Source organism: Dipodomys merriami, unplaced genomic scaffold (genome assembly GCF_024711535.1).
Source record: "Dipodomys merriami isolate MVZ:Mamm:240054 unplaced genomic scaffold, mDipMer1.0.p SCAF_4, whole genome shotgun sequence".
Classification (NCBI taxonomy): Eukaryota; Metazoa; Chordata; class Mammalia; order Rodentia; family Heteromyidae; genus Dipodomys; species Dipodomys merriami.
This window is the reverse complement of record NW_027205603.1, coordinates 68,940,824-68,959,006: the sequence shown is the minus strand read 5'-3', so window position 1 is coordinate 68,959,006 and position 18,183 is coordinate 68,940,824. Positions and strand designations below refer to the sequence as shown.

The window sequence follows — 18,183 nt, the reverse complement described above, 5'->3', positions numbered from 1 at the left end:
CCAGTATGTAGATCTTTCCCTTCAAGAAATTCTTCCCCATAGCAACTTGTGGATTGCCTTTCACATAGTAGGCCCTCAATAGCATTGGATGAGAGGTACATACAGCAAGTTAGCAGGGAAGAGTGGTTCAGCTTCAGAACCAGGGTAAGATACAGATGGCTTGGCAGATGGCATGTAAGGCCAGGCAATGTCTTCCTAGGGAGTCTAAAATTATATGCAGAAAATCATTGCATCACCACTGTGACCAGCTTGAGCACTCCTGTGACTCTGAGCAGACACATTAGCTAGCAACAGAATGATTAATAAGGGAGAGTTCAACATCCTGACCCCTGTGACAAACAGACGTCTACAGAAGAAGGAATGGCCTGGGGACACCGCCACAGGTCAGTGAAAGACATAACTTAAGTAGAACCACACCAGGGCCAAGCACACAAAAAATGATGCAGCATTTATTTTCCTCTTGAGATCTTTTGGGATACAATATTGAACACACTAAAGCAATCAACAAGTAAGAAAGAGTAATTATAAATGCTCTAAAGTCATAAGAACATACCAGCAAGCAAATTCAAGGTCTACTGAGAACTCCTTCATTGAGGTCACATTGTTTTATCATTCAAAGATATGCAGCAACTTTGACAAAGTAGGTATTTAGTATTTCCTGATTGACGTGTCTCCATGCAGAGGGAATGCATTTGCAATTTTAAACCCCCAAATCTTTATTTCAGATGCAAAGAAAACCTCACATGGCATATTTCTTTGTACTGAGCTTTTGCCCCAAATGCTCTCTTCCTTTCTATCTACCTAAATCTTTAATGTAAGACCTCCCCAGTGCTAATCTCTGTTGAAATCTGCCTCTCAGGGAGTCCCATCTGTGAGCTGGCAACAATAGTTAGTGGTTTGTGAGCCTACAGCAGCAATGGAACCTGAAGCTGGATCACACAGCTCCATGACAGACAATGTGGCCTCCTTCACAGGTGGTAGGCAGGCATAGACCCAAAATAGCAAAACAATAGGCATGAAATAATAGTATGGTTAAGATTTTCACCAGTGGAAAATAAGAACAGCACATAGCAAAAGTGTACAAAAATGAGCTGGGCACCAGTGGCTCACGCCTGTAATCCTAGCTACTCAGGAGGTTGATATTTGAGTATTGTAGTTCAAAGCGAGCCAGGCAGGAAAGTCTGTGAGATTCTTATCTACAATTAACCACCAGAAAATGGGAAGTGGCACTGTGACTCAAGAGGTAGAGTACTACTCTTGAGCTGAAGAGCTTAGGGACAATGCTCAGGCCCAGAGTTAAAGACCCATTACCAAAAAAAAAAAAAAAAAAGGTGTACGAAAATGTACTAGCTCATATAATATACTGTTGTTTGAGAAATACAAGCCACTAACAGGTTAATCTATAACACAGCCTCAACCAGGATCATGCTAGGCCTGATAAGAAAGACAAGGAAGACTATAATTCCAAACTGCAGCAAGGCTAGCTAACATATACCCTGAGAAGTTCAAGTTCGGAATATACTATTATTTTTCACAATAGTGGGGCTTGAACTCAGGGATATCTACCACTTGGAGTACATCCCAGCCCTTTTGCAATAGTTATTCTTATTTTTGTAGTGTTTTAATATTTAAATTTTTAATTGTTATTATGAAGGTGATGTACTGAAGAGAAATTGGGCAATTGTATATGGTTCTGGATTTGTCGTATTAATCAGGTTGGGTAAGACATAGATTGGATGAAGAAGCGTTTATTTGCAATATTCGCTTAGATACTGATTTTAACATCTTAACAAGAATTGAAGAGATCAATAAAACGAAACTAATGAATGGACGATTTTCATAAAATAAGAGATTGGCTGAGTAAAAAAAAAGGTAAGTATAAAATGTCTTCATACAACCAGAATAAAGCAGAAATGTAGTTCTCATAATCAGTCAAATAAGACCAGTAATCTTGCCACAAGACACCAGTGCTCTAGTTTGTATCTTCGGTGTCACTAACACTGAATAATTGTTTTGGAATTATCTCCAGTCCTGTGTTTGTACATCCTGTGCTGCTATTGCTGCTGCTGTTGCTCTTACAAAAAAACAATTCTCCCAGTGCCCTGATTCTTTATAACATTACCTTCAGACTCCAAATCCTTGGCAAATGCATTTGATTAACGGAGGCTAGATCATACCTCTCAAAAAAACAACCTATCTGGCTTTTGGTCTTCTTTGCTTTTAGTAGAATACTCTCTTTCCTAAAAAAGACTAGGCCCAGAAAACTTTCCAGATATAAAAAGATTGATAGATTATTTGAGGAATAAAGACTAATATTCACTAAATAGATTTCTCTGTCTTTATCATGTTTCTATGAAATTATAGTATATGCTCCTCTTCTTCAGGAATCCATTTGTTTTGTAGGATTTGGGATAATTTACTCCTTAATCTTCAACATGATATCCCGAGAGCTGAAATTTTAACATGTTCCAAAGAATAACAAAGCAGAGAATCAAATGAAGCCAAGCGCTGGTAGCTCACACCTGTAATCCTAGCTACTCAGGAGGCTGCGATCTGAGGACTGAGGTTCAAAGCCACCCTGGGCAGGAAAGTCTGTGAAACTCTTATCTCCAATAAACTACCAGAAAGCCTGAAGTGGCACTGTGACTCAAGTGGTAGAGCACTAGCCTTGCTTGAGCTGAAGAGCTGAGGAACAGTGCCCAGGCCTAGAGTTCAAGCCCCACAAGCGACAATAAAAAAATAAAAGAAAAGCAAATGAATTTCTATTTTTTTTTAGATAGAGAAATTTGTACAAGGTAAACTCTAAGGGAAAATAAAACACATTTGTTGGTGTCAGAGAACTATTTAAGTTTCATTGCCTATAGTCCCCAATAGTGCCACAGAGTTGGAAACTGGCACTATTGTATAATGAAAATAAATTATGGAAAGATTTGTATCAGAGCCATCAGCAAGGAAGTCAACATTCAAATGAATAGAACTGAAAAAATACTTTGAAGATATTAGAATCTGAACTCAAGGTCTTTCATAAAAGAGTGAGTCATAGTGAATGAAAAAAAATTACATTTTCTATGACAACTTCAAGCGAAGTATTTAAATACTGCTTGGGCTATGGCCTTCCTTTCACTCATAGATCATATTAAATGTGAAGCCACAAAAACATGAATACCCAGACAGCAAGAGCAGGTTCTCTTATTGTACATGGATCAGACCATTAGTGGCTCAAAGAAAGTTGCCACAGATCTGTCTAAAGACTCCATCTTAGTTCACCATCCTATTTACGGCCTAGCTGTTAGCAAAGGCTGGATGGAGTAAGGGACAATTCCCATGTAGAAATATGAAGTGAATATCTGGGTATTGGACAAATTCAAAAAAACATTATGATGTCATTCAGAATAGTGTAGTATGCTCTATGTGATAGGCCTAAAATGCAGGTTCCAGCATCAATTAGAAATTATACAGGTTAATGCACATACCACCATTTCGGCTCATGGAAACTAGAGTCTTTAGGATCATTCTTCTAAGGCCTAGACTAGAAGCCTTCACACTGGGGTCTCTTCAGGTTTCTCTCTCCTTCTGTTCCTCCTTTCTCCCTCGTCTTCCCTCTTTCCCTCCATCCCTTCCTTCTTTTTGAGTATAGGGAAAATCAACCACTAACAGAAAAGTATAGGACTATAATGAACCTATAGAATTAGTTTCCTTAATTTAGTAATGACTAATTTGTGGTCAACTTTACCCTTCTCCTTTCACTTTGAAGTTAACATCTCGCCACACAGTTGGCTTTGCAAGTATTCCAATAAATGCCTCTGGAATATAATAACTTTTAAAAGGTAATCACAATGCCAAGTAAAACAAGTAAAAGCAATGCTTTTAAGTTCACCCTTCATCTTTATCCTCCTCCCCTCTTGTAACTTATTTGCTGAAGAAACCAGGTCATTTGTCCTGCTGAGTTTCCCAGTGCTGGGAGCTGTGAATTTTGTAGAACAACAAAATAATAATATATGAGGTGAGAGTGTTCACAGCCTTGTGGTCCTGGATTCTTAGAGAAATCAAACTGCCAAACCACTTTTTTAGAATTTTGTGCCACTGAATCTGGACAATAAGAAAGACACAGGATGAAGATTAACCTAAAATTGGCAAGATATACTTGCCTCTGTATGGTGAAGAGAGATGGAAGTTGAAAAACAGAAGAAAAATAAAGAAGGACTTCAAGACGCTTAGACTGTATTTGTGAGCAGCTGCAGACTGGGCGAGAGGTTTTGGAGAGCAGCCAGCATTTCTGTGGATAACATTGAAATAGAAAGAGGCTTCTTTAATTTCTGGCTGTAACTTGAAAACATACTAATTTTGCCCTATTTGACATTTTGAGATACCAAAGAAATACTGGAAAAAATTAAGTATTATTTAATTTGTGATTAAAAATAATCAGACAACAGAATCTGGACCTCATGGAGTCCTAATGATTTTTCTTAAGTTAGTTTGTTTAGGGTCCTTCATGCTGAAGGATGCCCCAGAACTGTATCCTTTTTAATTAGCTCTGCATCCAGAAAATTCTATGTGCATGTCTAGATGTTGAAGCTTGATATTTAATCTCTCCTTCTAACTCCACCCAACCTAGAAGGGCCCCATATCACTTGGCATGCTTTTGGTTGCAAATCATATAATTTAACACACGGTTATAAAAATAAGGCAAATTCATAACCTTATATAACAAGAAATTCTGAGGTAAGACAAGTTGCTTATATAACTTCAGTCAGTTTTGTCTTCAACAGCTAAGTTCTGCTCTCTCCGGGAACCCATCATGGTCTTCAGATGGTGCAATTGTGTCAACTATGCCATTCACTAGACAATACCCCAGAGATCAGTACAGTATCAGCACAGAGATCAGGAACAGTATCTTTTTTTCTTTGCGGGTCGTGGAGCCTGAACTGGGGGCCTGGGCGCTGTCCCTCAGCTCTTCAGCAAGGCGAGTGCCACAGCAGTACTTCTGGCTTTTTCTGCTTATGTGGTGCTGAGAAATCGAACCCAGGGCCTCATGTATGCAAGGCAAGCGCTCTACCACTGAGCCACCTTCCCAGCCCCCGGTATATCTTTCTTGTTTCCCTTTAAAAGCAAATACCATTTTTCCAAAAAGTATGGTTCATTTACCCCTCTCCTGCCTGTCTCATTCTTGAGAGTTAGATTCCTTAGAATTTCCATGATCTCATTGGCTGGAACTAATCAAGACCCACTGGCAGAAGGCTGGAGACCCTGACATCTGGAGAAGAGAGCCATGTGAAGAGAAAACATCTGCATCTGAGCATACGTTTTCCATCGAAGAGGGAAACATGGAGTCTTAGCTTGCTTGGACATCCAATAGTCTCTGCTGGCATTAAAACAACAACAACAGCAACAAACAACAAAATGTATACATAAAGGTATGTGTAAAGAGGAGAAAACTTTTAGAAAATTAATCACTAATTTGAATCTTCGAGAATTTCAACTAGCCAATCAGATGATAGCATAGATTTAACATTTTTTTTTCCTTTTCATCAGTTGCAAGTAATATCTTATAGTTTTTAAACTGAATAAAAAATTTTCCAAAGATCACAAAAAAGGAAAATTATTGGTATCATCCTTCTTCCCAAACTACTGCCTCTAGACACCTTTCAGATTCTCTCTACATATCTCGACAGTTGCATTTATGAAGTTAAAACACATTTTTCATGGAAATGAAGGGTTTGAAAGACTTAGGAAAGGGCTAGTAGCCTTCCTCTTCCTCCTCCTTCCTCCTCTTTTTTCCTCCTCCTCCTTCTCCACCTCTTCCCACTTCCCCTTTCCTCTTTCTTCTTCCTCCTCTCCATTCTCTCCTCTCCTCTTTGCTTCCCCTTCCCTCTTTCCCTCTCTTTCCTCCTCCTCCTCCCCTTCCTTCTTCTCCTTTTCCCTTCCCCTTACTAGGACCTTAGCCACATACCTTTAGTTTTTTTTTTTTTTTTTTTTTTTCATCAGAGCAGTACTTTGGGACATAAGACCAGGGAAGCTATGATTTAGGCTGGAAGTTGTGAAGTTTCTGCTTGGTCAATTACTTTCATTCTGAGACTCAAAAGGGCCAGTGATGAACCCAGAGTAGAGAAAGCAAATTCAGATGGACAGTGGATGAAAGAAGTCCTTTGTGTTACACAGTCATGTTCAGCATATGGGTATTTAAGGGTAGAGAGCCTAATAGGAAATGGAACCGGCGCGTTTGATGGATATTTATTTTGTTTTATCTCTTGGAAACTTAGCATCATGACTCGTGGCAGAAGAGTTTAGAAAACTAGTAAGGAAAGAGGATGAATTGATCTTCAGAGCTCAAGTGACATGAGGCCTTGTTAAAAAAGGTAGGCAAAGGAAAAGAAAGTTAGCAAATGGGCTTTAACATAAATGCCACGGGATTCTAGAGACAAAATGTATTATTTTTGATTCATTCAACAAAGTTCGCAAACTCACCAATTCACTCCTTCTTCTGTAGCACCACTTAGTTTGATTTGCCTAGACAGAATATGAATAATTTCTCCTATAAACTAGGGAGACATATGAATGCCCCTTATTTTTTTTCTTCATATAATATTCATGATCTCTTTGATCTTGAGTGAATCATATTCTTTGAGGCCCAGTTTTATTTTCTATCTCTAATGAAGTATTTAGGCATATATCTTTTCTATTTTCTTTTTTTTGGGGGGGGGGTCCGGTTGTGGGGCCTGAACTCTGGGCCTGGGCACTGTCCCTCAACTCTTCAGCTCAAGGCTAGCGCTCTACCACTTGAGCCACAGCACCACTTCCAGCTTTTTTCTTTTTGCTTATGTGGTGCTGAGGAATCAAACCCAGGGCCTCATGCATGTAAGGCAAGCGCTCTACCACTGAGCCACCTTCCCAGCCCATATCTTTTCTATTTTCTTACGCTTCAGGCTTTCTTACTATGTTCATCCACTCCCTTTCATTTAGATACAGTTTACATATTACATATCACATGTCTCCTACTGATGTTTTCGGTCAAGTTTTGCTTCTATCATCAAGTCTTAAAACCATCTGCTAGGTGAACCTGTTTATCCACATATCTCACAAAATTCTCACGTTCACCTTTTATCTTTCCTTTGCCCTATGCTCAACCCTTCTCACATAATCAAAATATAATCCCCCTTTTGACTCATTTCTAGCTAGGTTCTTTGAATGTGCATCTGCAAAAATCAGGGATTATTCTCTTTGATTGTTAAGTAAATTTCTATAGTCTTGACTTATTTGAGTGGTTTTTTTTTTTGCTTCTGTCTCTTTTTTATTTTAAGATTTTATTTTTTATTTTAATTTTCTTGTCAAGGTGTTATACAGAGGGGTTACAGTTACATACGTAAGGTAGGGAGTTCAATTAGCATGGGTTAAGAAAAAAACTATACTTTACCAGCAATGGCTTTAATGATAAATGTGGTCATGCCAGATATATAAAGTAAATGTTGTAACTGGTAAAATGACATGATGAAACAATGCTGGTTTTATCAAGACAACAGGCCTAGGTAGTAGGCACTTTGAAATCCTTTGTGAAGGGTTTAAAATGACATAAATTAGAGACACAGATGGAGAATGCAATGGCTCATTTGTATTAACCTGGAAAATATCTAAACATGAGGAGAAAGAAACCTTGAATTGAATAATTAGCTTTCAGGGAATCCATCTACTTTCTCATCTGGACAAATATTTCATAATATGCTATAAAGGTCAGCATTCTGTTATTTCTGAGCATAAAAATTTCCTACACTGTAATATCTTTATAAAGGTGATTTATGAAAGAATGCCTAAATTAGGATTTCTGAAAAATGTTCCTACAGATATGGATTAGTGATAAATATATGATAAACCAAAATAAAATTAGTTACTTGGGCTAAAATTATGAATGTTTATTATGAGTTCCTCAAAGGCCCTGCTTTGATGATTATAAATGAATCATTAAGGGATGGATCAATCCATGAGCTCCATCTATAAGGGGGAAATTTTTTTTATAAGTTCCACAAAATGACAATAGAGCTTTGATAATCCAAATAATTCTTTCAACAGGAGCAATGGTGTTTTCATGAAAAAGAAATCACTTGATCTGGGTGTCAATGCTGAGTTCCGCTGGCAGAATAAGACATCCAACAATACACAAAAGTGATCACTGAAACTGTGGGAATGGAAGCCAACGAGACTGACTCTGCTCAGGGAAAGTAGGTGCAGGAGGGGGCAAAGGATCCAGCAAAGAATCAATCATTGACTAAGGTAGATAAAAAATGATTGTCTCAAGTAGACTAAAAAACACACAAATGTTGAAAATGATTTTTGCATAAACCACCTTTGCTATAAGAAAAAGGTGAATTTTAAAATGAGATCTTACACTTGGGAACGCAATCATGGCAATTAATAATGTACCTCCAACAAATGCAGTTGGAGTTACTGTTATCAAACCATTACTTGGTTCTTACTACCTTCAAAAATACAGAAAGAATAAACTTATTAAAACATTTGTTTTGAAAACTGTTTTCTTAAATAATATAGGATCTAGAATAAAAAGGTCAAAAATATCCAAAGTTTGCTGGAGTTCTCAGATTGCCTGGAATTCAGAAGAATCAATATATGGGGCTAGAAAACTCAAGAAGGAGAAATTTGACAAGTTTGTACTAGAAACAGGAAGAGAAATAAGGCTGAAAAGATTTAGGCCTTTCATCAGGGTTAGTACATTACTTAGTCATGTCTTGCAGCCTAACAGCTCAGAATATAATCACTTAAAGCAAGAATCATTTGATTATTTCTCATGATTCTGTGAGTTATCTGGGCTCAGGTGGGTGATTGCTAGAGATTAGTCAAATGTTTCTCAAGTGATTATGTGTTAAAGGATTGGACTTCAGCCTATGATGTTAGTGGAAGTGGGTAGATCCTTTATGATCTGGGATCTGGCTGGAGGTCTTCTAATCCTTACTGACACATCTTTCTTCATCTCTCTTCCTCTCTTTTTGCTTTATGACCATCCTGGGATGATCAGATTGCCCTACCATGTAGACTCTTCCATTCTCATAAAGGTGTAGAACTGTTACCTTAGCATTATCTCTATGTTCTTTTCATTATACTCTATTGGTAAGAAGTTCCAGAGACAGCTAAATTGACAGAGGAAATAGCACATTCAATAAGATGAATAATAATAAAAATAGTAGCCATCTTTAATCTACCATATATAGGAATAGACATAAATTTTAGGATCAAGAAATCTAGCAAGATCAAGTGGATCAATTTAGGTAAAGAGAGAAAGCCAAGGCAGAAAGCCATTTGTTGTGTATTTCTTATAGTTTAGAGATACTGAGCATTAGTAATACTGTGAAATATAGAGACATACATAGAAAATTCCCTTAGGTAAACATCATGTGATCATGATATAAAATTTGGTTAAGAAAGCTAAGTAGATCCTACCTAAAAGGATCATTATATCAAGAGCAAAATGATTAAAAATGAATAAAATGAAATAAAATGAATAAAAATGAATAAAAACCAGTCTCTCCATGACCAGAGGGAGAAAATCCCCCAAGCAAGTTTTAAACAAACGTTCCCAGGAAAGGTTTTTTACTAGCTTGCCCTACTGTTGTCAAAGTGACTTTTATTGAGAAGTGAGAAGTATTTGATGTGTCTTGTGTATATTTCATTTCTTATTGTGCTTTAATATTTTCTGCATAAAAGCAAAGTATTGCTATAGAAAATTAAAAAAAAGAACACTATTCAAGTGAAATTACACCATGAATAGCATGCTCCACGTGGGAGTTGAATTAATGGATCATTAATTATGTCACCTTTTACCTTTTATGCTTCATCATTAAAAGTATTTCTAGTACCAGAATTCAGAGAGGATGTGGAATATTTTTTAATGGAGAATTCTAAAATACTTCCTCATTAACATTTTTACTCTTTGAAAATAGCTTCCATGGGATAGATCCAAATTGAGACTTGGAACAAGAGAATCCAGAAACCTTCAAATGCTTTGGTATATATTCATATAATAAATTATCATGTTATCATATGTATTTCTCTCCAGATTTGATAAGTAGATATTCATAATTCACTCATTCAATCATTCAATCATTCATTCATTTAAACAAGTCTTTATATATATCTACCATATGCTGGCTACTTATCTATCCCTTGGTGTAGATAATACTGACATTATTAAACTGAAGTTTCTGTGATTCAGGCCATTATATCATAGTAATTATAATTAAGTATAATTAAAATTTCAACAAGATGGGCCCAGCCTTATTTTTTTTAAAAAAAGATTGTATACACTATGTCGGAAATGAATGTTACAACTTCTAGGAGAGGGAGGGCAGGAGTTGGGGGTGGGAAGGGATAGTGGGAGAACAAAAATGGGTGGTTAACAATGTTCAACAAGAAATGTACTCGTTACCTCACTCCTAACTGTTGCCAGTCTGTACAGTATCTCTACAAAAATTTTAAAAAATAAACAAAAAGGTTGTGTAAGAATGTCAAGACAAGGGAGAGGAAGGGGAACAACAAAATGGTGAGACAAAGAACAAAGGGTGAATCAATGCAACAGTGATACTCACAAGAAGATATGTTGGAAATGAACTTTACCACTTTGGGTGGGGGCATTGCGGGGCAGGAAAGGTGGAGAAAAATGAGGGAAGAGTAACAATATTCAACAAGAAATGTACTCACTACCTTACACATGTACCTGTAACCCTTCTGTACATCGCCTTGACAATAAAATTAAATTAAAAACAGAAAAAGAAGATAATGCCAAGGAATTAATTCATGCTTTGGGTTCCTTTTGTATCCTATAACAAGTTTTTTTTTAAATTTTATTGTATTTTATTTGAGAACATACTGTACAGAGGGGTTACAATTACATGGGCAGGATAATGCATACATTTCTTACCAAGCATTGCAGCCTCCTCCTTTGTTTACCCTTCACCTCCCTTCCCAGCCTCCCCCCTCCCCCCCACCCAATCCTACCCCCCTCCCCCGGAGGAGATGGGGACAAACAAGTCCTATAACAAGTTTTGAGGATTCTCACAGGTTAGGCTTGTGGATAAAGTATTCCATGTTGAACGCCTAGGAAGCATTTCTTAAAAGCTTGTCATCATTGGTGCTTTTGGAAGTCTATCTATACTTTTTCCTGGCCTAGCTATAGTAGTTAGCTCTCTCAGTTATGCAAGTGCATTGCTACTTCTCTGTATTCTAATACCTGCATTCAGTGCCTCTGAGACCACCTCTATTTTGTTTCTTTTTCAAGTGATCGAGCCCTTTGTTGGTTAGTACAAAGAATAAGAGTTGAGTTATGGTGGTAGCTTTGATTGCTTTGGAAGATGAGTCCTGATTATCTAGCTCTGGTTCAGACCTCCTGAGATATCATTTGTAAATCCTACTATTTCACATTTCCCCTGGAGGACTTCACATACACCATTTTAGGCACTAAACTGACTGCTGTGTCATACTTGTGTCTCCTCCCAAGATTCATATAACTATTCAGTAATTCACGGTCTATTGCAGTCTTTGGGGTATGCTAGCTTCTAATTAGATCACAATACAGTCAATGTGTGTCATCCTCATCTGTCTCCTGATGCAAACATCACTGATTTTCCAGTCTTAAAACAGATTAAGGGAGAACTAATATATCTTCCTTTGGTGATAAAGAGGAATGGTTTTCCCAGAGGATCCATTTCTCTCAAGATTCCTTATGTGTGTGATATTTGCCATTTCTTTTTCTTTTTAAATTTTAGAACCTATCATTAGGTAATTGTGTGAGGAGTTTAATTTATATATGAAATTATGATAGTGCATCTTAATCAATGCCGTCTCTTCCATCATTCTGTCTCATCTCTCCCACCCCCTCAGATTCCCTCATCTTCCTTTCCTCAGCTTTGTCATTTTAGTTATTCTCAGTTTTTCTTTCAGCACCAAAAACTTTTCCAAGATTATATATTATAGATTGGTATCTATAATCTCTCTCTCTATTATATATATATATATATATATATATATATATATATATGCCTCTGTGACTTTTGTAATTACATTGATTTTAAGCACTGGGTTGATATTTAGCTGTGGCTCCTTGTAGGCTACAAGATAGAAAAAATATTCATCATGTATAAAGTAGGATTATATCTCCTATATGCATAAAATGTATCCGTTTTATTGGCTGGCAAATGTAGTTCAGTGATTAAATTATTTGCCTAGCATATCTCTAGGTGGAAGCCTTTGCCTTAGATTTGATCCTCAGCAACACGCAGATACACAGACATACCCACTTGTATACACATGCATATTTTCACACATGTTCAAATAATTTAAAAAATGAATCTTTGAGGAGTCTAGTGTTGTAGACCCAACACAGAATTTACAATGCAGTCACTTAATGTGACTAAAAGAAGGAATATTCTTTGAAAACCTGCTTCCCATCGGGTAAAATATCACTTGAAATTACAATAAATTATAATCAATTACTATTTGGTACCTAATTATACGTCTTAGATACAGGTAATACATTAAAAATTTAAGGAAGAATAAAGTTTATGGATATATTTATAAGTGAAATTGAAAGAGTACCTTTTTCTTATTCTGATTCAGGAGCATTTCCTTTCATATTCATGTTTCAGTAACTTCTGATGTAGTAAAATGAAAATAAAACTTGCTTTGAGCTAATTGGCAAAATATACATGGAAAGGTCTACTATCCAGATGATTTTTCTTTGAACATTATGTTAAAGAAAATCTTTAGTGCCATCTAACTTAACCTTTTCATTTTTCTTAGGTTTACCACAAAAGAGACAAGAGCTTAAACATCCAAGTTGTTCAGGCTGACCCAGTTTATTAAAGAGTATGCTGAAGATAGAGAGCACATCTCTTTAATTCAGTAATCTTTAGTTCCTGCCACATTGACTGGTGTAAAGTTAGGATGTAATACATCTATGTTGGATGGAAAGTAATGGATAGAAAGTTATTACAATTTTCCTACTACTTTTGCAAAGTTAAACAGTCCCTGAAATCTCCTCAACCTATAGTATGTGATTTGTCTTTGTTATTTCATTTTTTATCTTTAAGTAGATGTACAAAGGAGCTGCCATTTAACAAAACAGTTTATGAATACAATACCTTGATCATTGTCACCCTTTCAACATTCTCACCCACCCTTCTCCTACGCACCCTTCATTTATTCTTCTTAATTTTGTAGGATATGCATTGGATTCTTGATTACATTCTCCACCCCCTGTCATCTTTATTTGTCTAACCTTTTCCCTGTGACCCCACCTGACCCCTTTCAAGTACCTGCTTCATATTGTTTTATTTTGCTCAAATATGACTTGGCTTTCTAAGGAATTATTTTATTTGAGTTCCCCCATGAATCTATTACAAGTGTAGACAAATGTCTTTACTATTTCTTTTATACTACTATTTCTAAAGAAAGTATAGCTGTAACAGATTCTATTCAGATTCTACTTGAATCTATCATAATATTCAAAGCAGATGATATAATAATCACTTTCTGCAGGAAAAGGAGGGAATAATTCTATCTATATCTGAAAATCAACAGCAGGTAACATATGGCTAATTGGCAAGAAGGGAGTCCTACAGAAAGCAAGTTTGAATTTGCCAAGAATGTTCAGATATAGATGGTGTTAGGAAGTCTATAAACACAAGAGTTAGACTGCTATTTGTATCTCTGGTCTGGGAGTCAGGGTCAAAACTCTGAATCTTAAAGAAACTGGAAGTCCCTGTAATTGTCAGAGAGGAAAGGAAACTGAACTTTTAGCTTATCAAGTCAGATAAACATTAAATGACCCAAAAAGGGTTTGACTAGTATAAACAAATAATGATGTTATTGTTCCTGAACAAACTGAATGTAAGTAACTAAAATTATAAGTAGGTTAGAGTTTTCACATAAACTTTGGGCTCCCTTAGAACATTATTCTTTTTTGGTAGCACTTTCAACAGAACAGATTCACAGGAAGAAGCCAAAGTGTTACCCCTGGCATAATATAATATTCAGTAAGTAGAAGCAAATAAAAATGTGGCAGATTAATGACCAGCACTGCTCTTTGAAGACTTATTTTTTTTCCAATTTATAGTCCAAGTTCATAATCAGACCTTAAAAATAAACCCCAAATTTGTTCATTTCTTTTGAGCATAGGATCTAATATACATTGTAAAGCTAGAATTTTATCACAAAATGCTATGAAAGTCAAAATTAGAATGTCTCAAAGGAATTTTTACAGATTAATAGTTATGTAATGATTATGAGGAGCTAAATTAATTTGAAACCGTTATTTTGTGCTACAGCCCATAATAGGAATCAGATCATAGAGCTTTACTAATCCTGGAAGGATAATAATCACAGGCACATAAATCAGGGCCTCAAGTGAAGAGCATAAACCCGAAGAGCTCAGCAACTTTTCCCTTTTATTAGTTGGAAATCTGGGCCTTTAGAGTAAATCGTTCAGACAGGCATCACAACTTTGCAATTGCTTGGTGTAGAGTAAAGGCAACAAGCTACAAATAAATTTGTTGATTATTGATGAATTAGAAGGTAATAGTGGGGGGTTACTAATCTGATAAGTTGCCCATGAACATAGTGGGAATTGGAGTAGAAATTTGAGATCATTTAGAATCTTAGTGTTGTTGTTGTTTCATAATTGTCTGGGTATTTTGATCTGCTAATTTCAGTGACATCTCATCCAGTTGTTGGCTTGGATTCACAGATGTAGGAACAGTTTTCAGGCTGTCCTCACAGGGAGAACTGGAAAGATAGGTAGATCGCTCTGCTTCTCACTGTCTGACTTTTCAGACATCCTATTTCTCCATCTGTGGTCTTTGCTACAAAGAGAATTCTGAAACTATTTTGCTATATGTTGTGAATAAGGAAACCTTAGGTCAATATTCTGATGGATGAGAATCATATCGGCCTTGGATATGGGCCTATTCTAAGACCTTTTCAATTCTCAAGACTGTTCATTGGAGTCCTTAAACTGCAGTTGTAAGATTCTGAAGCATGTCTATTTAGTAGAAAGAGAGTTGAGCTCAAAGGTACAAGAAAAGATCCAGTAATGTGAATGATGATCTAAGATATGAAGGAATAAAGTAGTTACCCAGTTGGTAGAGTTGAATATAAGGTTTTGCTGAGCAGATTCACCAACCTATGTGGGTCACTCATGAGTATTCCTGAATGTTGACCAGGATTTTCTTTAAACTTTGTTGTGTGTGTGTGTGAAGAATATAGAACTGAGATGTGAAACGGTCAAGCTGTCTCAGTGGTAAGGAAAGGAAAGTAGTTGGTAATCACCAAACATGCACTGGTACACTTAATAAAAAAGTTCAATTCCTTTTGAATTGAAAAGTGATTAGAAGATGATTAAAAAATGTTTTGCACCAGGGCTTTATAAGTCAGCCGAGCACCAGTCATGATTGAACATGAGGTTATCAATGTGTCATCTTTTTAAAGGGTTTCTCAAGTAAGTCATAGCTTTTGTCAATAATGTAACAACCGGACCCCCCCCAAAAGAATATATATATATATATACACACATATACACATATATACATATATGTACATATATATGTACATATATGTATGTATGTATATATATGTATGTATGTATGTGTATATATATATATATATATATATATATATATATATATATATATATATATATATATATATACACATACAAGGGGCTGGGAAGGTGGCTCAGTGGTAGAGTGCTTGCCTTGCATGCATGAGGCCCTGGGTTAGATTCCTCAGCACCACATAAGCAGAAAAAATAAGCCAGAAGTGGCACTGTGGCTCAAGTGGTAGAGCGCTAGCCTTGAGCTGAAGAGCTGATGGACAGTGCCCAGGCCCAGAGTTCAGGCCCACGATAGGACCCCCCCACCTACCCACCCCCCCAAAAAAAAATATATATACACAAGATGTAGGGCCCCAGAATCAAATACAGTGAAAACAGAGTTTATACCATGAGGGAAGAACATACAAAAGAAACAAAAAAAATCACATAATATATTATAAATACATTAAAAACAACAGCAACAAAGGTAAAACCTCTTGTGTCCCTATGTTGGGGTTCATTTCACTTAGTATCATCTTATATGGTCATAAAAATAATCCCTGCTTTGCTACTGTAAAAAATAAAGAGGAGATATTTCTTGTAAAACAAGTTTTACAAGATGGGTGAAAAGTTTTTTTGTTGGTATTAACTTTGTATCCCCTGTCCAGTGTCTGACCCTGATTCCTTTGCATTGCTGCATGAAATATAGAAATATTTTGACAAAATATGGGAAGCATGGTAACAAAAATAAGAACTAGACCTAGGTCTAAGAGTAAAAAAATGAAACTGGGCTCCAGTTTCAATAGGTTTGCTGAAGATAAACATGACCCAAGAGTTAGTAGGAGAATTGAGTATAAGTAGCTAACATCACTAGGTGTAAGTTTTCAATATTAGTAAGTTTCAATATTAGTAAGTTTCAATATTAGAAAATGATATCAACTGACCTGGGGAGGGCGACATGACGTTGGGATACATAGTTATTGATGGAGAAGTATTTTGACTTTAGCACAAGACAAACTGGTATCAAGCAAAGTAATATTCCTGGTGAAAGTTCTATAGTGTGAAGAGGAGGCAAATATCTGTGTTGAGAACTTGTCTTAAAATGTAGGACAAACCGGATAGTGCTTGCTATGAAATGAGGCTAATGAACGGAGCAATTTAATCATTTTTCTCACAGAAAAAAAAAACGAAGAAAGAAAGACAAGGTAGAGAAGGAGAAGAAGGAGAAGGAAGAGAAGGAGAAGGGGAAAGAAGAGAAGAAGGAGGACGAAGGAAGGAAGGAAGGAAGGAAGGAAGGAAGGAAGGAAGGAAGGAAGGAAGGAAGGAAGGAAGGAAGGAAGGAAGGAAGGATAAATTCAGAGACTCTAGGGAAGAGGTTCCTTTTCTATAAGGTAAAGAATTGGAGATTGAGCTATAGAAATGTAATTAAGAATAGAACACAGTACCCCCAAAGAAGACAACTCAAAGAACAAAGTCCTTCAGTAATGGAATCAGAACAAAACATATTATCAGAGCAGAGCAGAGCAGAACAGAACCATCTTTAAAGAGCCCTACTGCCTACATTAGATGCCTGTGGTGAACTGCTAGTCTTCAACTGCCCCTGCTGTCAGAGTCTTCATTACAGTGCCATGGCTTTGGCTATTACTATTATTATTTCTATTATTATTATTTTCACCATGGTGAAAATATATATAAAGATGGAGCTGAAAATTGGTCCAGAAAGAAAAAGGGTAAGATTCCAAAACTGAAACAGAGAATAAATAGGAAGTCCCTTAATACAGTTAATTCAGATTCTAATCATTCAGCAAAACTTCATTGTCCCAACATTTAGTAATAAAACAAACCCAATTTTGTTTATGTTGTTGAGCTTCTGCTACCCAAATCATGTTGGAATTGTTGACACATGGATGTAGAAGTGCTCAATTCTATCAGGACAAATAATTGGCTAGCAGGGGATGCTGATTGTGAGAATTTTTCTTCTGATAGAATGGCAAACAATGAGTGATTGAGAAACCGACATAATTGTAGCATGCAATTTCACTACAGTGGAGAATATATACTCTTTCATACTGTATTACAATAGATGCTTTCATGTGTCAGTGCAGGTAATTAGGAAAGCCTCCTCTGATGTTAAATATTAAAATTTTATGTTAGGGCTTCATTTTCCTTTTATGATATGATTAATAGTCAAACTCAAATGATGAGAAGTTGGAAAACAAAACTTCTCTTCCCTGAAATAAGTTTTATTTTAAGCAAGCATTTACAGTTTTACAGCATGACCAACAATTTATGTAATCTCCTGTGAGTCACCAAGAAAGCTGGCATAGTTGACCTAAATGTTTCTGATGGGTAGCAAAGGAGAGTAGACAAAGTAAGGGAAGCATGTTGAACCCACATTAACATTTGCTACATAAAAAATACTCCCTTGGGTCTTGTTTGCAATAACTCATCTTCATTTGATCACATACATTACTATGAATAAGGACGAGAATCAAGTCCCATTTTTGTGCTTATTTTCTGTTTTGGGAGAATATTTATTATGAGAATAAAGCAACAATGTGATGACAATGTGAAAAACAGAAATAGAAAGCAAGGAA

At 36.3% G+C, this 18,183-nt stretch overlaps 1 pseudogene; it reads left to right on the top strand.

Annotated features, from left to right (window-relative positions):
- Window positions 1–295: 295 nt before the first annotated feature.
- The window catches only part of LOC138806160 (histone-lysine N-methyltransferase PRDM9-like), a 151,580-nt pseudogene continuing 133,692 nt past the window's right edge, over window positions 296–18,183 (top strand).